Below are 27,321 nucleotides of genomic sequence, written 5' to 3'. Positions count from 1 at the left end.
AAATCTGAACACAAGATGGTTCATGTCTTTCGGTTCAATGGTCTCAGTACCACTGTAATGTTTGAATGCCTTCAGCAACCTCTCATAGTAAGCATGTATTGATTCCTTAACCTCCTGTAAGGTCCGGTCGATTTTCTGCCAATCAGTCACTTTCGGCGACACTTTCTGCTTCAAAAACTCAATCACCTTATGATAGTACTTCATCACTTCCTCAGAGGGTGCTCCAGTCACCTTATCCCTTGCCGGCTCCTTCGTCGGCCAGTCTACCCCTCTCTTGCACTCGAGCCACAAGTCGGGCGGAACAATAATCTCAAACAAGGTATTCAAGTCTTCCCAGAGACACTTTGCAAGCTTCACAAACCTATCTGTTTGTTAGTACCACTCGATCGGTTTCTCCCTAACCTGGGATAATCATTAGTAAAAGATAGAATGTCTCCTCTGGACCACGGTACATGAATTAAAACTCCACCAGCTGTTTCTCTCATCGGTAGTATCTTTACTGATTTTGAATCTGGTGTGGTTTTAGTTTTACTCGAACCCGGGCTGTCACCTTTCTCCTTGTCTCTTTTCCTAGCCCATCGGCCTTCCCATTTTTCTAATGCTCCCCATATTTGCGCACTTTGCAATATTTCCTTTAGATGCGCTTTCATTCCGGCAGACCTCATATGCTCGAAGTCTTTTGAATCAAAGTCTAACCTGTAACTTCTTTTCAAATGTTTAGTATTCTCAATATCAATGTTGTATTTGTCAGGTTTGTTAATTTCTGATGTATCTTGCCTACTTCTTTAGTAATCTTACGGCACAGATATCTCAACTCTGCTTCTGTATATGACTCTAATCTGTTTACCCCCATTGTCCCTTCTACTAATTCAGCAGCTTCCACGCCCAGTCTCACAAAGTTCAAGTAATCATCTTTCTCTGACCTTTCTGGTTCCACTGTAGTCACTGTAGTCTTTTGCGAAGCACACGTCTTCTCTAACCACTCATTCAACTGTTGTACCGTAAAACCTTGCAGTGAAATGTTCCATGCATGCATCATCGGCGACTGTGAAGCATTCGTACTTATTGTTTGTGGGATTAACACCCCTAGCCCTGCCTGTCTCATTGCTTCCAACGGTGCTTCAGCTGGGCTAAGGTCTATCAAAGACCTTGGTTTTTCAACCGCTTGTTCTCCTGGGGCCACTAACTGAGGGGTTCCTATGGACCCTCCTCTTAGCACATCTTGGGCCATTACTCCCTGATCACATACACCAGGCTTACCTTGTGCATACAATGGCACCGGTGGACCAACAGTAATTGGCAATGATATTGCGGCTGGTGTCTGACCTGGTCCCAAACCTCGTGGAGCAGCGACTCCAAAGGTCTGATCCAGTGAAGCCGGAGCAGGCATTAATGGAGGTCCAGCTGCTGGGTTATATCCCGGTATCAGTTGTGGCTGCGGCAGCAATTGCGGAGTTGACTCAATCTGCACTAACCTCGATTTTGTATATATCGGGTCTGGCGGCACTATCAGATTTGTAGTAGTCTCTAGTACCGGGACTTCTGGATAGATTCTCTGTATCTGCGGTGGAGGTTGCAACTGTGTCTGCATGTCTGGCGCAGTGGGTACACTGACACCATTCTGTATCAAAGCCGTATCACTAGTCTGTGCTGTATCAGTAACTCCCTTCTCCTGCGTCTGGTTCCCAGGACCCGTACTAGTGCTAGGGACATTATCGCTTACCGCATAAGGTGGCGGGCGATCATGTAATATCCGATCCATAAATTCTTCATCGTCTGAATCATCTTCTTCTTCCCAAGGTCTCTTAGTTTCTTTAGGCTTACTAGAGTCGTTGTCTGTTTTACAGGTGGCTTTCTTTCCCTGCGTCTCATCTCCCTGTGTAATAGCTGGGAATAATTTTAATCCATCAACTATTCCCGTCTCCACATTTTGCTTTCATTATCCCACCTAGCTTCCGGATACGTTTTTTGTGCCCTTTTTATTCTTCTTTGGAATTTCTCTTGTCTCTGTTTAAGGGCCATTAAATCCCAAATCGCTAATGCCTCATACTGAGCTGGCCTCGGAGGTGGTTTTTGTACACTTAACATCCACCTTAGATTTTCTAGAACTCTCGTATTGAACGTCCCATGTTCTGGGAACGCCAAACATCCCTCCTTTTCTGTCAATTTGCGCCACTGTTTCATCCATAAACAAGGGCGACACCTTTTTCCTCCATAACTATATAAGCCGGAGTTCCCTCAGGCGGTGTAGGCTCCCCTTCACTCGCCATAATGTATGCATCTCCTTTCAGAGCACTCTTAAAAGCCTTGACAAAATTCATTTTTACGTTTTCTCTTATTTGTATTTAATCAGAAAGTGACTTTAGTTCCCAGGACACTCTTCACCCACCTTTCTCAACCTATTGCCTCTCACAGACGGCAGCCAATCCGTGCGCGACCCCTCTCGGCAACTGACCTATCTCAGCGCGGCACCACTGACGTCACACTCACACACTGCAGCTGACAAAGTCTTGCGGCTTGTCCGCCACTCACTGGATTTACACCAAACTAATGCAAAAATTACTGCGAGCACCTTCAACAACACAAATTTGCCGGTTTACTACAGGATGGGTAACACATTCGCTTCAGAACCTTACAGAGATTTCACTTAAAGCCTCGCCCGCTACTCTCTCCTTCTCAGTTCCCGCACCCGCAAGCAGAATTCGACCTGCAAATCCTACTCTCGACTTGTCAATGGTTCGTCCTAGTGCACTTTAGAACTTGCCAAATCTCCATCTAAGGTTTCATACATACAGTTTGACTCAAACTCGACTTGTCAACCACGCCCGATTGACCTATTAAACCGCACAAATTACAACATAAACCCAAGTGTCTCCCACACTTGTCAATATACTCTGGAGTCTTAGACCACGACGGGTCCGTACATGAACAACCAACCACGTGGATAATTTTGAGCACAAAGCGCCAGACTCATATGAAGTACGCCGACTTCCCTACTCTCATACTGCAGAGTACGCCCACTCCTACTAAAACAACATTACCTGGCCTAAATACACACAAACTTCACATTTCACCTGCAAAATGCACAAACTGAGCAAGCGCAAATCCTACACCACACCTACTATGACGCCGAGAACATTCCCAACTCAGTTAGGCAGGCTTCGAGATCCCGGGAAAATCGTGGTGAATTTAGAAACACATCATACCTCCAATTTGCATTATCTCAGAAAAACAATTTAAACAATAATTCTCTGTCTTAGGGCTCCAAAGGGCTAAACCGTTGCTCTGCTACCAGAACTGTAAACGCGTCCCTTTATGATAATTTATCACACATCAGGACTCGTTTTTAGGCCAATGAATCTTTTGACCCAGTTGAGAGACACCTTAGGATGAGATAGCTAATCAATATATCAATAAATACATCAATAATGTCATCAATATTTATTACGACAATGCATTTCACTTTAGTCAAAGTCATTAATCAATTCAAAGACGCTACCATGACCTTTCAGCCATGAATGACCACACCTTGTTTAGTAGAATTTTTATGAGTTTTATTCCCTATTAATTACAGTCTAATAGCAAATGCGTTAATCTCAACACCAAGAAACATAATAACAGTCACGATATGACAACTTTGGTAAGCTTTCATTAAAGTGAAAATCACAAATATCAGAACATAACACGGCGTGAACATAGATCAATTTAGCAGAGTGTCAATAACGCGTCAGTTCAACAAAGCATAATCTCGGTCGTTTGTCTATTTGCGTCAGTTTGATGAACACCTGTCCTAACCACTGATTAGCATTGCATGTTGGGCTTCATGCAAAACAATTTAGAACACCAATTTGGAAAACATCTAGCTAAGGCCTCTGTCAAAACCAGCAGTTGGTACCTAGAAAGGAAAAGCAAACAGACAAATTACAATTGCATTGTCATAATTACCCTCCAAAGTTTAGGTCAGCGCACAGGTTCAATCTTCGTCCTCAGGACTTCAGTCAAAACGCCATCAGTCAGGACTCAGTTCCGTGGCAAAAGGGCACTTCCCTCATAAGGAGGAAAAGTGTAAATGGACAAAACTAAGGGTGAGGATGGTTTTAATAAAATATCAAGTCACCAAACAGAGTGACAGAGTTTGTGGATAAAATCAATAGCATTCCCTACCTAATTCTAAATAACTCCCCGTGACATGAGTTTTTATCCCTTTTTCGTTGTACATTCCCCCAAAATTCTATTGGACATTTGCTATACCCCACTATCTTTAACCTATCATAGAACACATTAGGTAATCCTACTTTTCACCCCATATTATTTTACAAGTCTTTGATTGGTCTTCGTAATTGACGTCTTCAGAGGAGGTACATCCGGTATGATTTCATCCTTCTGTAATTCTTTGCACATCTTTTGGTCAGCAGTTCCATTGTCTTCACCGGTTTGAATGACCTTGTACATTACATTAATCTACATTGTTTCAATTCACTTTTAACATTTATTTTGCATACGAGAAGAAGCGGTGGGAAACTGATCTAACATGGTTACATTCATCTTCCAAGTTGAAGGAAAAAGAATAAGCAGGGTCATGGCCCCTTGTGAGTCAGCACACTGGAAAATAGAAAAATGCATTTAATATGAGAGCCAGGGCAGCTAAGCTTCAGCTAATGCTAACTTAAGGCCTATGAGGATTTCAATACAGATTTAATAAGCGAATATTAGTATAAACTTATTTAAACATAATATAAAACATTTGGTCATTATTATTAGTCTATGTATACATTGGTGGCCACTCATCATGGTCACTATTCAAACGCACGTCTAAGCAAAATTACTATTATTATAGTTTCTATGCGGCATCATCACACACTGATTCATAAACATTTCATGTTAATATAAATTATATAAGCTATGCTCTCTCAGGACCATGCTTCTTGTAGTGACAGTTCCGATACATTTTCCTGTCACTTTACCAGTTTATTCTCAATTAGCCAGGGCCGTACTCTCTACCATGCATTAAGGAGTGATCTTGTCACTGGAGGCAATTTCCATGCAAATCGACTCCCATAGAATTGCTCTTTGTAGTAGACTGTCTCTCTCCAGGAGAATTAAGATTTCCAACAGAGGCCTGTTATTCACCAGTACTTGTGATGCCCAAATCATTGTATTTCATCTAAGGCCAACAAAGCAACTCTACCTGCCTGTAGGTATCTATAATTCCCGGTTTTGATACAATGGAAACGATATATATGATTCAAAGAGGGTGTTCTACAGTACCTCTAAGAGTTTTAGAAGTGTCATCATTTTAAGGAGGGCACTGCTTCCAGCAAGGAAGATGGCAGCCCGTTCAAGTGCACAACAGCCTTTCTAAATTTGGCTACCAAAGTGTCCACGTTCAGAGCCTGGTGCAATGTTGCAACTCTAGTTACTAACCACCAAGGTACTTGAAACTTTCATGCTCTGTCTGCAGATTGCAGTGTGTCATGAGTCGCTCATCCCCTTCCTGCACTGCAAATGCTATTGATTTTTCTCAGGTAATTATCAAGCCAAAGTACTTATGCCCATATCATTTCCACCATCCTCATCCCAAATCTCTGTAGGTAATGCAGGTGTATTGTATTATCAAAGAGATTGCCCTCTGCTGTTATGACTACATAGAGATATGTGATGCCATTCGCTTTCACCTAGGTAAGACTCTGCTGAATCCACCCCAAAGTCTTCAATCCCAATTTGTTTTTTAACATGTATTACAACCCCATTTTGTGGAATTAAATGCTTTATATGCATCTCTGGCCAGGATTGGCAATAATTCCTTGATCCCATTTGCTGTTTTCAGTGTTCTCAAACTTGCAGCTCTTTGAGGCATGAAGTTACATTGTTCTTTACATATTCGTTTGGTCACTACCCATATCATTTTTTCAGTCAACACTTTGACCAGCACTCTGGCTTTAGTGTTAATCAGAGAAATCGGTCAATATGATGCACAGTCATCAGTTGGTTTCCCCAGTTTTAAGACAGCAGTGTTCAGTGCTGCAATTTTGTCTCTTTTTGTTTTGCCTTCCTCTACACATCCTAGGAACAATTTGCCTCGTGGAGGCACATCTCCAGCTCCATTTTCAACACTGGCACTGTTACGGCCTGGTGTCTCTCCTCACTGCACTTGAGCTCGATGCTTCTCATCCTGTTTTACCATTACGTCTACATCTGACCACTCTGTCTTTCGGACCCAGAGCCTTGATGGTGTGTGGCACACAATGTCATTCAATTCAGCAACAGAGCTGGAAACCCTTAAGATATAAAGCTGTATGTATTGATGTGCAAATGATTCACCTATGTATCTCCTTCCCCTGTATGCATCCTTCTTTATTGTATTACTGGAGAAAATCTGCCCTGGTTCTCCTCCTTACTTAGTCAGTATGAGATTTTCCTTGTCCTTACCACCGAGTTCTTACATCTATCAAGAATCCATCCAGATTGGCTGGATCGTTGCAGTGTTACAGCGTCTCTGTATCTGCCGTCTAGCATGAAGAAAACCACATTTAATATGTTGGATCCAGCAACCAGGGACGCAGCAGCTGAGAGTGACAGATACCCTGAAAAAAGGAGACTCAGTAGAACAACTGGTGGTCAAATGCAGTAGAGGAGATGAAGTCAACTGTTGGGAACATATATCTCCAAGTATGCTTTCACCATAATCATACAAGACCATGTTTTCACCATCTTGTCAGTTGTGAGAATAAGATTGTGTCAGAGCATAACATGGATTTCTTCTTTCTTTTGCACGCCTGGCCTCCATGAACAGTTAATATAATGTCTTTAGTTTAGGGTTAATCAGTAATTGATCCGCAAATAAAAGGAAACTGAAACATTTCAATTAGTGGTTTATGAAGACTTTTCAAGTAAAAGGGCATTTTATTGTTGCTTTGAGACCTTCGTAACATGGCAGTTCTAGAGCTCAATACAAAGTTAGTCATGCATTATTTCGTGTTGGCCAAACTGAATGCACCCAGTCCTGAAAAAGGTGTTATGGAAGAAGTCAGCTGATTGTCAGCTGGGACTTCACTTTAACATCCTAATCATGAACACAAGTTTGGAAATAGGGTTGAGAGAGCTACATATGAAGGATTAGATGGCTGAAGGGATCCGGTAGATAAGTATACTAGGTAACCCAAAGAATGACAGGAATTTTCAAAAGCTTCAAGAAGAGGGTCTACATCTTAAGCAGCTTTGGAAATCTCTGAAGGTTTGACCCTACACAACCACCCTCAGACATTAACAACTTTAGAACTGGGATGCTTATAACGCAATAGGATTGGGCCTGTACAATGTAAACATCACTGGGCATTACCTAAATTATATCTGCAATAAGCTTGAGGTCACATAGGAGTTGGCACAGAGAATGCAAAATGAGCACAAGGACTGGAGGCGATTATTATTCCCAGTGTGCGCTAAGCGAGGCTAGACCTAGACCTTATAATGATGCACAACTGGCACTGGACATCAGCTACTTAAAAATGACTAGTAGCGGTTGTCGGTGGTGAGGAAGATGTGGTAATCCCCTTGACATACAGTGTGTTCACTGGGAAGAAATGTGAGAACATTCATTTTAACATGTACATGTTTTTATTGCATGCATATGGCAGCTAGATTTAGGTGGCAGAATATTTACTTTAGTTTGTAGCACATGCTTGCTGTAAAAAGGAAGGCTTTTCCAATGCTTTTTCCTAATGCCACAGTCCTCATGAGCCACAGGGTGTCAAGAAGTCTTTATCAGGATGCACAAACCTTGTGCGCGGAATACATTGGGACTAATGCATTCTTCGGTCTCTCACTGCCTCCACCAATGACCACATACATTGGATTATGAGGGAAAGTGATGGAAACGGGAAGTGGAAGGAGATAAGCGAGAAAACAAAGACTCTCCACTCCACCACTCGGACTTGCAGGCTATAGTTGATTTCTACCGGCAAAGAAATATTTTTATTGTGCATGCATTATGATATGTGCTTGCACATGCGTCTTTACACATGTGCTCCTACAAAGTGATGTGGACATCATTTTCTTTATTTTCTAATCCGAGATGGATCAGTAAATAAGCAAAAAATGAAAAGCAAGTATCATGAAAGTGCTGTATTTTGAAAGCACAGGAGCCCTCACAAATTTGCAGCCTGGTTTGCCTCGTCCCCTCTCACCACCAAAAATTAACATGTTTAAAAAGACATTAGGCTTGGGGGCAACAGAGGAGTGATATAATTGGACTAATGGGGAGTGGACTGGAGAGTGCAAAAGCAGCACATGAGGGGTGGGAAGAGAGACACCAAATTGAGAAAGCAACATAGAGCATGGGGGAGGGAGGGGATTTGGCACTGGCAGAAGCAAACGAGAGGGAGCTTGCAAATGAGGGAGACAGGAACACAGAGTGTGTGGGGGGAGAAGTACGTGATGGAGTGTCTGCCCACAAATAAAAAAGTAGTTTCCTAAAAGTGACCTGTAGAAGGACACAAGTCAGGCAATCAAGAGGATGGTTAAAAGGCTATTGTCCAGTGTAACGTCAAATGCAGGGTGGGCATGAAAAGCCATTGAATAAGAAGCAAGGAAATGAAAGTGACACTAAAGCCAACTAATGATAACAAGTTGGTGGACTTCAAACCCACTCTAAGTTTTTGGTAAGCCCACCAGAGACCTTTTGCAACCACGCATGTTGCGCTGTCTGGTAGGCAAAACCTAAAAATGGCTTGCTGAGAATGTGACTAATACAAGGTAATACAATTCCTAGTTGTTTATATTGCAATTCAGTTCTATGCCTCCAAACAACGTGATCTGGATGGTCATAGGAAATATTGTGTTTTGATGTGTTTTGCTGCAATTGTTTCTCTTTGTTACAGTTGTTTGTTCTTTGATCTGTAATAAACATGAAAAAAAACAAAGGTGCTCTGAAAGTTCTTTAAGACTGCAATACAGTCCAGCTGTTACACTTAAACCCAATATCGTGAGACCTTCACAGCATGAAATGACTCGATAGAGCACAGCAAATTGTGGACTACAAGGGTTTATTGGGTAAAAAGGATGAGAATCAGGGCTCAAAAAAGGTGGGAGAAAAGAAGAAAAACCATGCATAAAGCCAAGCATTATAAGTCAGGAACATGTCGATCTAGAGGCTGCATTTACTCTAAATGCGGGAGAGAGGGTTAGAGCACCAGCTTTGCTTTAGCTCTGCCAGATTAAAGGCACTTGCAGGCCTATATGCTCAGAATGCAAGCACCATGTAAAGATTTCTGCCTAAAGCACATAGAAATTGATAGCCAGAAGGAAGCGCGCTTTATTAGGAGAAGGGTCAAGTCTGATTTTCATATGGCTTGGTCGAAAGTCCGGTGGCATGGTGCGCAAAAGAACGATGTGTTGGTATGCTACCCCAACTGATTGCCAGTTGTTAGACAAACTGCCATCTCCCATCACCTTTTGTGTGTCAGGTTTAAGAGACCCACCTTCCTACACGTTGTCTCCCCATGTTAATGCGTGTTGAAAACATCCTATTCTGTGCCCTGTGCAACCAAACTATCCAGCCATCCTCAAACCCACCACCAGCCCTTCTACTTACACCTCAGGCCGTGGTCGCACCTTGAGCCTTATGTGCTGTGACTCCTGCTGTAAGAGGCCAAGCTTCTTGGCCTTAAACTGCAGCAGGTGGAATCTCCCTCCTTCCGGGTCTTCTGTGGGTGCGCCTTGCAGGATGGTCTAGAGACGGTTGTTTAGTTTTATCTTCATGTCCCAAAGGAACCATGGGATACATCCCTGTCTACTGGACATATGATTCGGTTTTGGCTTTTCCAGAGATCGCGAAAACAGCTGGTTCCTTAGTACCTTCGGGGGTGAACATGTGACGTTCTACATCACCTACTTCTTTCCTTGTTCACTGACAGTGGGTCCACACATCTTATGCTCTACATGACTTGAGCTCCGCATGTCCCTGCGACAGATGCTTTGCTTTACTGTGGCTCCACTTCTGTGGTCGGTGTGGTGCAGTGTGTATCCATTGGTGGCACCGGACTGCAGCCCGTTCCTGCTGACAGGCACACACTCCCCATGCTCCCTACCACACCAGGAAGCTGTCAGTCTGGCTGTTGGAGTCTCAGTTTCTGATTGGTCACCTTATCATGCCGTCGTTCCTATCTACTGCTGTATCCTTAATTGATACGCGGCCCGGGTTTTCAAAATACTTAAATAATACACGTCAAACGGGTTTATGAAATCGGTGATCACTAATATGCAAATAAAGTAACTCAGAAAGTCAATTGGGCATAGGTTGTGATCTATAAATTAAATGCACTGGCTTTTCAATTTCTCATTTTGAATATCTAACCTTACATCAATGCCTCTTTGCTGATTTCTGTAATATTCTTAACAAGGGCAATAACCATTTAAAGATTATCAGCGAGCGCTGGATTTATTTCCGACCGCAATGCAGTTAGATTCTGGACGGCTGCCGAAAGTAGCAGTAATGGGATGGTTGCATTATAGTAATGTGCACCAATCTGCCTTCCACTTCTAAGGGAAATTGAGCCATAAAAGTGAAATAAAAAAGCGAACACTTTTTAACAAGCATTGCTTAATCTGGTCTTCGCTATCATTCTTGTCTCCATTAGTTCAATTCACAAATCTCTTCTTACAACCCTGTTCTCTTTTGATACTTCTGTGTTTTTGTCACCCATGGCCTAAAATTCCATGAGTGCTCCCCTTGTCTTTTTCCGCACTAATATGGCCTCTTACCTTTCAGCTATTCTCATTTTGTTATCTCCCTCCTCTTGGATCAGCACTTGCATGTCTCAATCATACCTTCGCAGACTCGTCTGTCTACTGTTGGCTATTTTCAACCGGGCGATAAGCAGAGTCTAGCAAACGTGGAACCTGGCGTGTTTCCCGGAATGGCTGGTAGGGGGAGTGCTTGCACAGGGTGAGAACTGTGGCACGCAAGTGGGTCAGTTTATATTCTGGCAAACTGCGAGCCATAGGGTCTGTACTGCTGCACTTAAAATGTCTTTATTTCTGCACATGAAAAATAAAGAGAGACGATCAGGTCTAGAAAACGAAAAGATAGAAACATAAGTACTAAGACTGAGAAGTCATACATAGCAGGTGCCCCTTTTCACATCAGTTGTACTGTTAGAATCTCGTTTCTCACAATGATGACCCCACAATGTTTTGTCAAGTAACATAAATATTGCATCGTATTTAATTTCATACCACAGTTTCTTATTTTCAGCACATAAATATTTACAAATTGTGTTGCTCCAGTGCTTATTTTTTCCCGTTCAAGGCGCGTTGCTCGTGAAGGGACCAGCAGGTATCTACTACAAAATTCGAACTCTACCAATCAGAACTTTTACGTTTTTTCTAAATGTTATTATAATTTTGTTATTAAACATTCCAGTGACTGTTACATGCACTTTTTAAGACAAGGGACCGAAAGATTACACTTATAACAAATAATCGGTACAGCTGTGTGGGTGACAGTGGGACATCTCCTCTTTCTGGAATGTTTCTTTTTGGCCATCAAGCGTGTCCCAAGGGCACTGGAGCGCTTTACATGAGCACCAGATAACATTACACAAGGTCAGAATCCTTTTTAAGGTACTGGGAGAGTGTGATTTGTGCAGAATCTCAGCATGATGAGTCGACATTGGGAATCGAACATGGTACCCAGGTTCCAAATGTGACAGGTTTGGTCTTTAGACTACATCTCCTACCTCAGTATCAGAGAGAGGGGAATTCTATCAACACTGTTTCTCATCCTATTCCCGAACAATGCTACGTGGAAGCTTTGCTGAAAGCAGTCCCAGTGTTGCTAAAACACTCTTAGGTTCCTGTTTCCTGCATCTTTAAAACCGGTGCTTGCACCATATAAGTCACCATTGACAATTCCTGCCTTCACCCTACTACTGAGAGTGACCACGCTTGTTTTAAGATGCTGATTTCTTGAAATACCTCAGAAACTGGATTTTACTTTCCTAACTTCCAGGTAGAGGCAAAGGGGGTGGATTCGGGCGAATAATGATTTATCTTCATCTGTTAATACATTTTGGATTGAAGAGGCGCTGCAGTGTTGAGGGCGGCAGACCTGGTATTGCTACGAACAGTAGTTATGAGCACTGAACAGAACAGACTGCAGTGCAGCCAAAGCATCTATTTTTTAGGAGCTCAGGAAGGAGTCCTAATCCCTACGAGGCTGAGTGTCCGATCTAATAAGTCTTCTGTAGAGCAGGAGAGACATAAGCGCTGGTAGTCACAGAAGCAGAAAGCGGCTAGCTCAAAAGAACCACAAAGGGGCACAAGCGAAATGCCAAGCAATGAAACTTTGAGGTCAGGTGAAGAATTCTGATTCCCTCATTTGTCCCTTTTTGAGTACGATTTACCTAGATGGCTTATGAGAAGTTTACTAGGAAGCAATTTGGCTGTTGTTGTGCTAGTAGTGTATATGTTTAGCCTCAACCTGTCTCTGGTTCTTTGCTTTATAAAATAGTATTTTAGTCTTACCCACCAAATTATTCTTATCTCTCCCTAACCACCAGAACCGAGATTTATAGCCCTGGAAACGGTAGTGTCTAAGTCAAGTGGGTAACATGGTATTTTGTCCTTTTTCTTTTCAGTGATAGTGAGGATGTTCTGATAGCTGATGATTATATTTCTTGATATTCCAACAAAGATATTATACGAAAACAGATATGGCGGGACAACAAACTGCATTCGGAACTGTGGATTTGGAATTTGTGGTTCTGAAGAATAAATCAACATGACCTCCTTCATGGACCAGACGTCTCCACTGCAGTTGGCTGGCAATATCCAGAACGCCCGGTGCACCTACACAGACTTTACTTCACAGCCTTAGTTAGTTCTTTCCCTACAAGCATTATCTGCGTCCATGCTGTTGGTTGATGTCCTCAGTACGACCAGGAACTGGTATTGGACTTTCAGTAGAGTTTTAGAGAAATCCCTTCACCAAACTGGCATAAACATGATTTTCACTAAACCGCCGGTCTCCACATGCCAGCACTGTCACCGACTCACGTTCCTGTCTGTCAACAGTAGGAGGATGAGCAAGCATCCTTCAGGTTTTGCTGCTCAAATATAAATATAGTTTTCCTTTTTTTATAACACTTAATATAGCCACCTTCTTCATAAGAAACCCCAGATTAGGGGGAGTGCATCTTCAGTACAAAGGGTAATCCTGGCAAGGAGGCAATTTTCAGCATTCCAGAAGGCAAAATGTCTGTTTTAAAAGAAAATACAAGCCAAGTAAGTATCTGCACCTCAGCTAAAACCCCTGAAATAAATAAATAAATACTGAATGTTAGAGGATTACAAGCATTCCTCTCAAGAGAAAGGGTCTAGGATATCCAGTTAAAACATTTTCATGGGTGGAAAAAAAGCTGGAAGTTCAAAGATAGAAACCAAGGAATACTGCTTTAGTGCATGTGGTTTCCGAGTGTTGACATTAATGGGTACCAGTCTGTTCTCCTGCTTTCCTCCTCACCTCCAGTACACACTCAATGAAGCTCCTATTTAGCAATGGTGACTTTAAAAGTGACTTTGCCATTGTGAGGATAACTATGCAGGATTGAAGGATGCATGCCCATGTTAAGAGCCCTCATGCTATGGTTTACCGTCACGAAGCGTGAAAACTCCCAGCTGCTTGGTTTACAGGCCTAGCATCGGTTACTCTAGACGTAATGTTGGCAGTGGCCATTTTATGTAATCTCAAACAGCACTCGTATTGTTCTGGACTGGAGACCGCGTTTTTAAAATTAACCTTAATATGTGCTCTCTCCTAAAGCATAGCTGGGCAGTAAGCATTCCCTTGCCAGAGATTCTGTTGCATGCTGAGAGCAGCAAAGCTCCATTATTTTCATGTGCCTCACTTCTCCCATACAGCTGGAGAGGTTCTCCTGACTCTTGGAGTGTGTACTCAGGATTCAGGCTTACGAGGAAGTCAGGGCTTTACTGTCTTGATCTCCTGTGCACTACAATCCTTGCTATTAGGCGAGACTGCGGGGTTAGGGATGACAGCACTTTTGTGTGTAGGTGACTAGGCCAATCCTACAACAAGTCGCAACTGTTGACCCAATCCTCCCTGCTCACAAGCAGTACCTCACCAAATACCAAAACAGTAAAACGTGATTTCTGGCATGGACTCTAGAATGCAACATCTCAGGGGAGTCGTGGTGGAATGAGGGTTACCCTTTTCTCACATTAGCAAGAAGTCTCAGTCACGCCCTGCAATGAAGGCGATGCAGGAACGTTTTCAATATATTTAATGAAAAGACTGCAATCTACAGTAAAATGCATGAGCTGAGATGATTAGGATATTAAATAATAAAAGAAACATAATTGCGAAGATGAGAGTCGTGAATACAAAGACCCCCACCATCTTACAATAACATGAGATGCAAAAGCCCTAGCATGGAGAAGCTAATCTCTAACCTAATGAGAGCTAGGTGTGATAACCCTAATCTGCTAGTACCATGTCCATGAGAAGCACCCCCAACCCTCATTACCTTGGAATAAGGTCCCTATATCAGACTCTGTGGTGACACGAAGGCTGGATTGTGCAGTGAAGTGATGTGCAGCATAGATGGCGGTGATGGCATCTGGTAGGAATCCTTCTGAGAACCTTGTCTGTGTAAGGTGTATTTATACAGACCATGTAGGACCCCTGACGCAGGTATGTTACAAAACAATAGATAAGGAAGCATGCTTGTGGCAGCAATTATGTAAACAATCCCCCACAAGTGTACATTATGTTCCTGTCACTCATAAGTGAGAAGGGGGCATGATGTGCCTACCTACTTACATCACTTGATTATGACGCTGATAGTGATGCCATCACAGAGTGGCACTGATAACGCAAAATCAAAACATTTCTCTAACTATAAACACAGCAGCCATTTAAAAAGAAATAGTAAAATAAATGGGCTAAAACAGAGCAAGCTAAGTAGGTTAAAAGTCACTAGGTTTATGGGGGCACAGGCCTGCAAGCCAAAAGACTAAGCTAATCTCCTGAGTCGCAATAAAAATAACAGGATCCACTACAGCACAACAATTAAGTTAATGTGTATTAACGAGTTTGCTTATCGTAATTGTACCTCAGTAATAGTTTATTTCCATTTCAATTGGTCTTTTATTTCCAAATAACGAGAGCTTGACATTAGGTAGTTTGTCTTTCAATTCTATCCTTAGGGTATTCTATTAATATGAAAATCACAGTTTGTGTTACAGCTCCACGGTGTATTCGCCAAAAAATGGAGTATAGCCCAGAAAAGAACACATTTTATAATATTGTTTAAATGTTTCATTAAATTGAAGACATTTCACTCTAAAAATATCCTGCCATTTATATTTCAAAATTTGCATTGAAATGACATTAAAAGACCTTGTAAGACAACTATAATCACTTCTCTCTCTATCATACTCTTTCTTATCCTCTTCCTGTTTTGTGCCCCATTCAACCAAGTCCAATTTCTGAATGTCTCCTAATGTGAAGGACCCTCACTCTTTCAATGTTTCTCTCTTTCTCAATCTCTCTCTCTCTTTCTGTCAGCTAAGTAGTCTTGTCTGTCTCACTTTGAGACCATTTTTACTAACATTGTACATACAAATGGCTAATTCCTTTATTGAAAGAGTCATGCATAATTCAGATCTGCATAATTACGATTTTCTGCAAAATTCTGTAATTCCTCATCAAGGTGAAGTAATTCTGCAGGTATAAAATTACTGTCTCTCTAAAAGCTACACCTGCTTGTTTTCAGGGTTTATTTAGGAGAAAAAACACAAATGTCTGTGTTGACTTGAATTCAAGAAGATATTGGAAGCCATTTTTGCTTTGTGTGACGTCTAAACATTACTGAAAAAAAACATTGTTTAGGAAGAACCAACCCAAGAGAGCAGTAGAGCTCGAAGACTATGGAGAAAACAGAAGAGAGACGATTGAGTTTTGATTTCTAGTAGGATATATTTCTCATAGAACAGAGGTTAGAAGGGGGAGGCACTGTTAAGCAGATTAGGTACTTCATGAGAGGGCATTCAGACATGACGGAGAGGTGGTCAGGAAATACTCTTTACAGAGAGAACAGTTGATGCTTTGAACTGTCTTCTGCATATGTATTGGTGGCTAAACTATAACTGAATTCCAAAACTCTCGAACAGCTCGGGGTTACAACGAGGGTGATTACCTACATCATGTCCTTACAAACACAGTTAGCCGAATGCTTTGTGGGTGTTGTAGTCTTGGTTTGCTTCCACCAAACGAATTAGACTTATAACCCTATGGCAGCTATCGGTAGATAAAAAGTTCCGAGCTGAAAATACTTTACATCGAGGTATGGAGCCAGTTGGTCATTCTGGGCGGAACAGTAATTGAAAGATTGTGAGAAAAAGCTGGGTACCTCGGACATTAATTGGTTTATAAATAGAGAGGGCTTGGAAGCAGATTGATTGGTCCCGATGGTACTTGTTTGCAGTCAGACTCTGGTTTACTCTGACTGTGGGTTACCCTGAGGTTTGTTTTAGTCAAAGTCCAATAGATCTGCTTTGCTTCTATTTTGAGAGCATTCTCTCTGAATAGGAATGTAACTGCTAAATTAAAGTTTTTGAAAACTGAATTAAAATTGGTGCGCGCAAGCAACATTTCTCTATTCGTTGCCCTTTTATGGTATTCTCTATGATTGGTAAAAACGTGCCTATATTCATACCGTGAAAGGAGCTGGCTCAGACAGGATTCGTGAATGAAAAACACCTGCCAGCACAACAAGGTTTCGAGAATGTTGCTGCAGCCTTTTACACACCAGTACACTAACAAAAAAGGAAAAACCCAGGAAAATATGTGGGTACTAGCTCAAATAAAGTGAAATAAGGGACAGTAAATCTAAATGATTATGACCTAGTTGTGTCTGTTCTCAGAAATTTCTAAAATATGACCCTTGTAACATAGGGTCTGATTTAATAGGGCAGTCTTTCAAGATTGGAAACTTATCTAGGTTTCCTTCTACATCTGGAGTAGAATTTTGACATTAATGCACTTTACAAAGAATTCAAAGCATACCGCACTTCTTAAAGTGCACACAAGTTGGTTACAGTTACAGTCCTTTGCTTGTTCTCCAGTGAAAGGAGAATATCAATAAAACAGAAACCACTGCAAATAGTTATAATTTTGTCCCACTCCTGCCCATTTGCGGCTGCCACAAATCTCATGAGGGCGGCAATGGAGGGGGGGAGGTCTCGGGGGAAAGAATACAAAAAATGTACCTACCTGCTGCCGGCCTCATTGCTCCTCTTCTCTCCAGCTTCTGATGGTGTCCCAGCAGTCCCCGGGACACCAGCACAGGCTCCCCACGCAACCCTGGTGCTTCTTCCATGTTGTACCTAGCATGAGAGCAGCACCAGGATTGGCCTGGGTGGCTTGGTCTACCGCTCGGACAGTGTACAGGAGTCTGTGCTGTTTCTCCAACCTGGCTGTGCAACACAGCCAGGTTGGAGAAACCTAAATGCGCATGTCAGTTTGGCCAGCCTAAGGCGGCTGACTGGCCAAACTGACATGTGCACTTTTAAGTGCACTCCATGTCCAGGCCCTGCCCCTCCCTGCACATCCTGGTTCAGCCAGCAGCTGAAAAATTAAATTATAGTAAAATATTGTTTTATTTTTCAGTTGCTGGCTTCTAGCCAGTGGGGTGATGCTCCTTCGCCATTGCGAGGAGCTGCCACTACTCTTGCCTTTCACCCAGAATGTTGTCCATTTTGCAATTAGAATCTAGTCATCAGATGATTGAAGGCTTTTTGCTTGCAAGAAAATTCTGATAATATATTCTGATTATACTTGACAACAGTGATTGCCTAATGAGCATATATGGAGAACATTGCCAGGATAATTAGGTGACACAATGGATGTTTATTTAATCTCTTCTACTTTCTTCTCAGGCTTCATTTAGAGTAGACCCATGTATCTGCCATGTATAGGGCATTAGCACCGCTGCAGCCCATTATGAGTATCAAGACTGCTCAAGGAAGAAGGATTCGAACAATCAGTCCTTCAAGTAGAATGGCTTTATTCCTTTGTAGTTCTTCCTTAGGAACCAATATAAGTCACATGTTTGATATCAAAATATTTCTGTACGTTAACATTTAATATTTTAAGTCTAAACACACACGTTTTCTGGCCTAATTAATTATACATGTTGGTCCCACAGTAAATTTGAGACACTAGCACCTGACAGTGGGTTCTCTCATGTACACCGCTTCTGTTAGAGTGGCAGTCATATCTTTAAAATGCAAATAAAATAATGAATGAAGCTACCTTTGGCATTGCTGATGCTCCAGAATGGGTCAGCTTTGGTTTCAAATGGCCCTTGCTTTTCTTATTCTTAACCCAGGGAGTTTAAGCAACTTTCTGCCTTCTGACCAGGACCTGGGTGCAAAGTGCTTAGCTGACATGGATTTATATAGGAATATTACTATAAGCAAAACATGCCTCCACCTCTCAAGAGGGATGCCAGCACCTATTGTAAATAGGATGTTGTTTCTCACTGCTGCAACCACATCTCCACCTAAAAAAGGAGATAAACATTTATGCTCAGCTGAAGCAAGGATTAAATGCAGTCTCAATTGCATTCTTTATTTTCTCTATTTGTTTTGCTCCTATTTCCTCACCCTCATTTTGCCACTTATATTTGTTGGTCCTTTGTTTCTGTTAGTTGCTTTCTGAGCCGCCTTGTCTCACCACTCTTCCACTCTGTGGTTCAAAGTTCCGACATTGCCTCATATCACATATGATAAAGGAAAGTAGGGAGCTCATAAGTAAGATTGAAAGTATAGATCTGCAAACTAAGAAGCGTTTTTACATGATACCATCTTGTGTGAAGGTAGACTGCGAAGAGCAAATACCATACAGCATGATGTGGTGTATATCGTGGAAGTGGTCATGTGCAAGGGAAGGTCACCCTGTGTCTTCCTTTTGTGTGGTGCTGACTAGCCAGTCCAGTAAGCTTAGCTAGCGTCATGAAACAGATGTTAGAGTGCAGTTACAGAAAGGTAAATCTATATATAGTAAACTTTGAGCATATACATTGTAGCAGGGGTGAGAATGAAGTCAACTTTGTATGTGTCTGGAGACAGATTTTTAATTCATGGGTGTACTAAGAAGACTGCAAGCATGCCATCACTCAAAATGATGTAATCCAGACTCATCTAGCAATAATATAGCCTTAGAACCCGCCGTAGCGGGCTCTACCGACTATTAAAGGCCCGCTCCGCGTCGGCTCTGGCCTTTAACAAGGGAGAGGGCCTTTAATAGCCGGTAGAGCCCGCTACGGCGGGTTCTAAGGCTAATAGAACATTCAGGACAGAATGTTCTATTAAATAAAACAAATTCCTCACGAATGCCAAGGGGATTAAAATCTCCTCGTGCTCCGTGAGGCTTTGTTCACAGCTATTGCTGTGAACAAAGAGAACACTGGAATGTTGGTGCTGCGGGCTTTTACCGGCCAGTAAAAGCCCGGAGCACTCCATTGTTTTCAATGGAGCTGCCAACGTTCCAATGTTCTAATATTTGTTAGTTAATTGCCAGACAGTGTGCCTCTAATTGAAACAAGGAGCTATGAAACTCTCATCTGATGAAGTTACCCTCGAGGAAAAATGGTAAAGCGAAAAAAACGTAAAAGTGTTCGGTAGGACTGTCATAACAAGATTGCAGGTATCGAATCCAGGAGTTCTGAAGGTAATTTACAAATTCAAAGGAGTATTCTCAGTACCAATTAGTGTAAGATCTTGCCACGGTGGACCGCGAAAAGGCAGAGTGACATGGGTTATTTTAGAGAAAACCTAACACCCCCCGGCTGGTTTGACCATAAAAGATATAGGGGAAACCCTAGTCGGCATAGGGCCTACTAAGATGCCGCTTTTAGAGGTGGATGAACAGAAAAATAACAGCAGGGTCAATGGACCATTATATCCTTAGAGCCCTACATCTAGTGATTTAAATTTTTCCTGTCCACACCGCTATTAAAGGGATACCCAGGTGTGGATGACGAATATTTTACCGGTAAGTGCCCCAAATACAAATATCCTAAGAGCTCCCTGAACTATGGTCGAGCCCATCCTGACTTTTATGGGTCAGGGTGAACCCGATGATGAAGCATACCACTATTAGAGGGAGTGAGGGTTCTACACTAAAAGTTATTGCTGTTGCCTCTACTGAACCCTTTAGTAAGGATTGTAAGGGGTTGGCATATTTTGTTTCTCCTAAGTGTATAGGGATATTAGATGGTTTAAGTATTGGACAGAGTAATCACCATCTTGTCCCCCTGGCAATTAGCTCAGAGAGGACACACTTGGGTTTCTTAAAGGCACTTGCCACACTCACAGTGTGGAACTGAAAAGAGCACATTTTCCATGTCTGCTTTCTGCTCCCAAACCAACACTGCTTACACAGCAGGCACTATTCCTGGAGTGCACACATGGAATAGAGACAGTTTCCAGTTCACTTGATCAGAGGAAGAGGCTTAGGTCACAGGGACACCTACTTCTGTTAGACACAGAAGACAGAACTCTAGAGCTCCCTCCCTTATCACATTAGCATGGAGTCTACACGGGTTATTGGTTGCAGTTGCTACTCGCTGTACTCTGTGGCCTAGTTATCACTAATACAGCAGGTGCAATGGCACCAGAGCCCCCGGGTGTGATTGCTCCAATGTTCTTTCACTATGCCTGTTTTAAGTCCTAACAGGGGACTATGGGTTTATATTTCTTGCTAGTATTATAACCCATAATATACTTGCTCTGCCGCTAACTGTACTGCAGCATCCTTGCCTTCTCATACAGACCCCATCCTTATCACCAGTAAATAGTTTAATCACCCAACAGGAGCCCTGTTACTTGTAAACTACGGGAAGTTCATGGGAAAACCACAACTACCCAGCCAATCTTACTCCAACTGCTTAACACATTCTAAAGGTTATATCCCTAAACTCCTCTTTTTCATCTCAAGCACATCACATCCAGTGGTTGCTCCTCTGTTATGGCGGAGGAGCGTCACCCCCATCCCCCCCGATGAGAGCCAGCAGAGGGAAACGTGAAAAATAAAATGATAGTAAAACCGTTTTATTATCATTTTATTTTTCTTACAGCACTAGAGCCAGCCAAGTCTAAGGTGGGGCGGTCCATGATGACAGCAGGGGGAGGAGTATTAGTGCACACTGTAAATGCACTTGTCGGTTTGGCCGGCTGTCTAAGAATGGCCAAACCAACATGCACACTTAGATCTCTCAACTCGAGCTGTGCTGCATGACCAGGTGGAGAAGAGGCACAGGCTCCCAAGCCCCGAGTGAGCGTTAAACCAGCATGCTCAAGCTAATCATGGTGCTGCTCTCATGCTGTTAAATAATAATACCAACATGAGAGCAGCGTATTGATTGGCAGCTGGGAGCCTGCGCGGTGTGCACCAGCCCATGGAGTATTAGGAGTCAGGTCCGGAGCAGAAAAACACTGAGACTGCTACTGGCAGCGGCAGGTAAGTACTTTTTTCCTTTATTTTTGTTATTTACCCCCCCCCCCCACCTCCATAAACCCCCCACACACTGCCCCACCACTTGTCATTAATAGCAGCCGCCTTTGATCACATGATCCTGCCATCTCTACAATCTATAAATCAACATCAGCTTCTGTTTAGACCCTTACATTAATTGCTAAATGAATGCATTTTGTTTTATTGCTTTCTTTGTATTAGGTGGTGGAAAGGAATTTGTATTGTACTATTTAGCATTCCATACCCCATTGTGGGATCCGAAGTGCATTATCGGACGTTTGCACGCTATATCGTGGGGAATGGCTGGTTGGCAGAGTGCTGTATTTGTTGTGTTCCTGTGTGGGAAGCATTTTGGTGTCATGAGTGAGTGGCCACAGAGGTGCTCTTATCTTATCTACGGATGCAATGCCAACCACTGTGAGATATGCGTGAACATTATCATTCTTATCAGCAGGTGGTTAGAGTTTACTCTACAGGCTCTCGGTTATGTTTTATTGTTTCTTTCATGCTTTCAGTTTATATCCCATGCTGAATGCAATAGTTGAGTGAAGCACTTTGCAAAGTTTTGGGAGGGGGACAATCCGAGAAGGAAGAAAGGGGAAGAGACATTGGAAAGAGGCACATGCAGACCTAGATGTTGTCCCTATAGCAGTTCAGTTTGAGAGTAATGCGGTGACTAAAACATATAGGCAGCTTCTCAGCATCCACCTAGCCAGGCGGGTGGTGGAGTTCCCTGTTGTTCCCTTCGGTAATGCTGCGATCGGAAGTAAAGTGTATCAAATGAGATGCAGATACTTCAGCAGACGCCCACTATCAACAGAACATGGAGTCAGTGCAACAAAAGGAAAATAATATTTATTTTTGTTTTTGTTTTCAGTTGTTTTTTTTAACCTAAACCTTCATTAACCCTTTAAACCATGTTAAATATAATTGGACTAGCCTTTCTTATAAACGAAAGATGTGTTTCATAGCTACTACGACTGCTTGAGGTATAGACGTATATCGTCTTCATGCATGTTATTTTTTCGTTCATTAAAAAACAACTGCTGAAAATTGTAAGTCCTTTTGCTTCCTTCCCACCGGGTCTTATCTGGAGCCCTCAATATCCTCTCAATTGCAACCAACTCTCTCAGCAAGATTTCAAGTCCTTCCTTCCTTTCTACCTAGTAGCGCGAATGGTTCACATGAATCACATGCAAGTCCTTGATTAAAGTCCTCTCTGCAAACGATCAGTCTTGGTATGTGAAGGAAACAGACCCTTGGTGCTTACTTCATAAGATACCCTGCGTGCATGTTCTCCCCACGAACGTTTGGCTATGCGCACGATGCAGAAGTTGTTGTAACATTGGTTAGGAAGCACCAGGTGTACTTGGCGATGCTAGTGAGCCGTCTGGTAGGTAGATTGAGGGATATAGATTTTGTTTTTTGAGGTTTTTGCTGTAATTGCAGTTGAAAGAAGAACGCTTGGGCGACACTCTGCAGCTGCTTGAAAAGTTTCACCCTGGAAAAAAATGCATTATACAAGCACACGAGCCGTATAATCTCCCTGTTTCCCACATTATTCACGTTCTGCCCCTGGCAGCAGCTAAACGCCACCATAAAAATAACCAATAAAAGAATTTATGCAGAGGAGCGATTGACTGGCGGTCGCAGTTTTCTGCCAGTGACTGGTGTTAATTCAAAGCTCCATTTGTTAGAGTCTGCATGTGAGCTGATAGTACACACTTTTCCTGCAGCAGGAAAAGCCCGTCATGCTCATTAGCTGTGCCATTGGCCCTGCTAGCATTCAGGCACCGTCTCTCATTCATGCAGCGATTTGGCTGCTGATAGGCTTTCATTTATGGGTAGCAATGTGGCCCCCAATAAGCGATCTACATTAACCAGGGAATGGGAATTAACCATGCAGTGCAGGCGTAATGAATAATGTGTCCATTCACGTTATGACATTAACTGATTTGTTAGATGGGTGTTGATGACTGATTACCCTACATTTGCATATGCTATTCGTTTAAGTCCCCAAAATTTACCACTGCGGGGCAGGAATGAACAAACCCTCTGGTTTACTTACCTTTTCTTTTGCCATAGTGATGGAGAATAGTCACTTTTCGAGATGAGCTGCAAGTTCTTAAAGCAGCATTGGCATACATTCTGGGAATAGTAACAATTCAGGCACCTTTCTGACTTAAAACCTTTCTGTGGGCGCAGCTGTACATTTCCTTGACATACACTCATGAAACTGTCTTGGTAAGGGTGTCTATAAATCAATGGCAGTCGCCTTTGTAGCCTCACTTCCCCAACAATTCTCAAGATTAAGGAGATTGCAGTATTTCTTGCCCCATTTTTATATTGTTTGATACCATACATCCTCTTGCCCAGTCCTCGGCCGCCTACCGCTGGGCTAGCTCTTACAATGGGTTTTGCATTAGAACTGCTCTATTGAACCCCACAAGAGATTTTGTGCCAGCTCCTCTATCTTTCGGAAGGTGTTAAGTTCTGGCATGCTGGGAGAAATACAAACAACATGAAAACATATAGAATTTCAGGAGAAGAGCTGCTCATTACATTGGATGAAAATTACGAGGCAACACTGATATCCCTTGGACACTTACCTAAGACTATTGACTGCAAACTGCTAGTCAAAAGTTGAATGAATCAATGGGTATGTGTGGGACAGCCTTGAGTGCGTCCGATCATGTATTCAGGAACTTAGTGGCCATTAAAGTACCTTCAAGACAATTGTGATATATAGATGCTGCATGCAGATGAGACTTGCTTTTAGAATCCTTGTAACGTGTTACTTTGAGAAGTCAATGAAAACTATCATTGGAATCAGAAGTATTCCCACACAACACTTGTAAAAGATATTGCACTGTGTTGGTTTCACAAGGAGTCCTGCATTAGGATTACAAATTCGGTTTTCACTTTTTAGCTCACAAGGAGTCACCCTTTAAGGATAAACTCTATTTGTACTTGAGTGTTTCCATAAAACATTACGGATTGGAATTATGCACTCAAATTGGCACGGACTTGTTTTCATTGTTAGACAAATATGGTATAACATGATTGATTTCAGCAAGTATATGATTGCCAAGCTCTTAGGTAAGCCATATGAGGTTAATGAATGCTTTTCCTTTTCCAATGATCAACATGTTACATTTAATGTAAGCCAAACTAAAAAAGTTATTTCATTATATTGAAGGTAGCTCTCTTTAGCGAACAACATATTATAACCATGAGTGTTGTTCATAATTACCATATCAAATTTAATTACATTGCAGCTCAGTAAAAATATTAAGTTTTGTTTCATTATTGAGAGTGGGAAACACGGAGAGTATCAGCAGTTATGTCACAAACAATATCAGAGATCAACTTACCAACCCAACAATATAGTTATCCTATATGTTACACAAAATGTCTTTGTTTGTTTTCAGTGTTGGCTCTGGATTGCAAGGTCAATGCATCTTGACACCTGCAAATCAACAATCATGTAGCAGTAACTACAGCCTTGATGGTGGGTTGGTTGCAATACTGCAACATAATTAGGGCTCCCTGGTCCCAGTTTATACTGATTTGTACAGATAAATACACACAGAAAACATTGTCTTTCCTGTCTGTATGTATTTTTAAAAGTAGAAAAATACAGATACTTTGGCTTCTTTTGAGTGATTCACCATGCTGAGATGAGTGACTTTCAGGCCAATAGCTGTACCTATCGGGGAAAACAAAGCTCAATGAGATTTGCTTAAATTACTGCATATCTCAACATGTATATGTGCTATTATACTATTTTTAATGTGGGTTTATGATTTTATTATTTTTGGCTGTATAATGTGCTAAAATCTCACAGACTTCAAAGTAAAAGTGCATGCATATCCATTAAATAAATGCATAAAAATAAGAGTTATCACCTCATCTGTTCACAAAACACAAAATAAATATTGATAAATACCAGTAAGATGGCCAAAAAATAAATATGGATAAATACAGACGGAAATGTTAAAAAAATAAATACCATAAAACCGGGAGACTTAAACATAATCTACACTGGCCTGCCAAAATATCTAAATGGACTTCACTGTGTTCAAAACAAGGCTTCTAAATTGAGTGTACATCTCAGAAACACATCAACCATTCCTTATAGTACTAAATTGACAAACATTAGAGCCCAGGATTGAATTTAGCATCTTTTGTTTGTAATTGAAATTTATTATAAGATAAATTCTAACATCAAACATGTTATGGTACCATATTATAATAAGCATAGTTTGCACGTCAAGAGTAACCAATCTCACCAGCATTGCCGCATCACAATCCCTCATTAGTCTCACTAGTGTCCATTGTTGCTGTAGCGTTCTCTGTCCCCTCATTCTCTCCAGATCCCACCTTGTCATCCGCCCCAGCTCCACGAGACAATAATGTAGTACTTATCTAGTATTTCTCAGGGGCATTCAATAACACAGCAGTATAAGCACAGTAAACAGCAAGAATAGCTAGTCAGGTAGTATCCGCTAGATTGTCCGATGGATGGTGTAGCAAATAAGATTCTAATGGCCACCAAGTGTCTCTGGGTCTTGAACTAGGTGGTAACAGTTCAGCATAACTCCTTGACGCCTTTTCAGGGGTAGTAAGCGCTATAAAAATACAAATACAATACATTTCCAACTGGTCTTTACAATATATTGAATCACGTAGCCACTCTTTAAGTTTGGGTGCACGACCTCTACCCCACTAGCACTTAATTCGTCTTCTAGCCAATAATAAACTGAGGGAAGTGTACCTGCGGTAGCCCGCATCCAGGTCTTCGGGATATTCCAACAGGGCCATCAATGGGGTGGATGTAAGCGGTGCTGAAACCATGAGGCAGCTTAAACCTCTCCCCTGAAGCATAATACCTGGGGGCAGGCCCATGCCAAATGCAAGAAATCGGCATGCTCTGCTCATCAGCGTGCAGATGTCATCCGCTCGTAAACCGTACTTTTGAAGACTCAGCGATGTATAATATAGCCTGTGTAGGAATTTAAAGTGAATAATAAATAATCTACTACTTGAGGCGATCCTACCAGTTTGCTGACAGCAATATAACCACTGTTTTTCTGACAATGACACATGTAATTCCCCATCCCACTCTCTAGCCCTAGTCCTCAAAGCCGACTGTTCTTGTTGCGTGGCTTGGTATAGTATTGATACTATGGGCCAGATGTATCAAGCTCCCGGTCTGCATTTCTTAAATAGCAATTTTTAGGAAAATGCTATTTGAGAAATACAAAATGGGATTATGACAATTACGATTTGGTAATGGCGATTTCTTTAAAATCGCAATCGCTATTAGCGAATCGCAATTATGGAATGGGACTCCATTCATCTCTAGGGGCCTGTAGGCCCATAGGTACCAATAGTTTTGTATTTCGAAATTTTTGAATTCCTGTTAGGAATTTGCAAATTAGGTGATGTAAATCCCTGGGTGCTGGGGGCCTAATGCCCCCTTTGATGCACCCCCCAAAAATATTTGAGGACATGTAAAGCGCACACATGCCCATAGGGCATGTGTGCGCTACATGTGATTTAAAAAAATGCATTTTTAAAAATTGCTCATGCTTACCACCAAACTTCAATTCATGGTAATTGCATTTCCTAAATGCCAAATACGCATTTAGGAAATACATGATACATGTGCACTGGTAATCGCAAATAGGTATCCCCTATTTGCGATTACCTATTTAGGGAATCGCAATTTGCGATTTCCTAGATGGAGTCGCAATTTCAGG

The 27,321-nt window shown here is 41.9% G+C and overlaps 1 protein-coding gene and 1 long non-coding RNA gene across 5 annotated transcripts in view; one reads left to right on the top strand and one right to left on the bottom strand.

Annotated features, from left to right (window-relative positions):
• The window catches only part of MCC (MCC regulator of WNT signaling pathway), a 1,218,505-nt gene that overhangs the window by 338,724 nt on the left and 852,460 nt on the right, over positions 1-27,321 (top strand). The window lies entirely within an intron of this gene.
• LOC138286216 (uncharacterized) overlaps positions 25,740-27,321 on the bottom strand; it is a 61,374-nt gene continuing 59,792 nt past the window's right edge. For 3 of the 4 annotated variants that reach the window (XR_011201892.1, XR_011201886.1, XR_011201901.1), the window contains one exon: positions 25,740-26,561. This is a non-coding gene — a long non-coding RNA (uncharacterized lncRNA). The remainder of the gene's footprint in view (positions 26,562-27,321) is intronic. The other variant, XR_011201898.1, reaches the window with a different exon arrangement.

The sequence above is a fragment of the Pleurodeles waltl genome, chromosome 1_1 (assembly GCF_031143425.1).
Source record: "Pleurodeles waltl isolate 20211129_DDA chromosome 1_1, aPleWal1.hap1.20221129, whole genome shotgun sequence".
NCBI classification, from domain to species: Eukaryota; Metazoa; Chordata; class Amphibia; order Caudata; family Salamandridae; genus Pleurodeles; species Pleurodeles waltl.
Note: the sequence above shows the minus strand (reverse complement) of the source record. Positions and strands in the feature narration are given on the sequence as shown.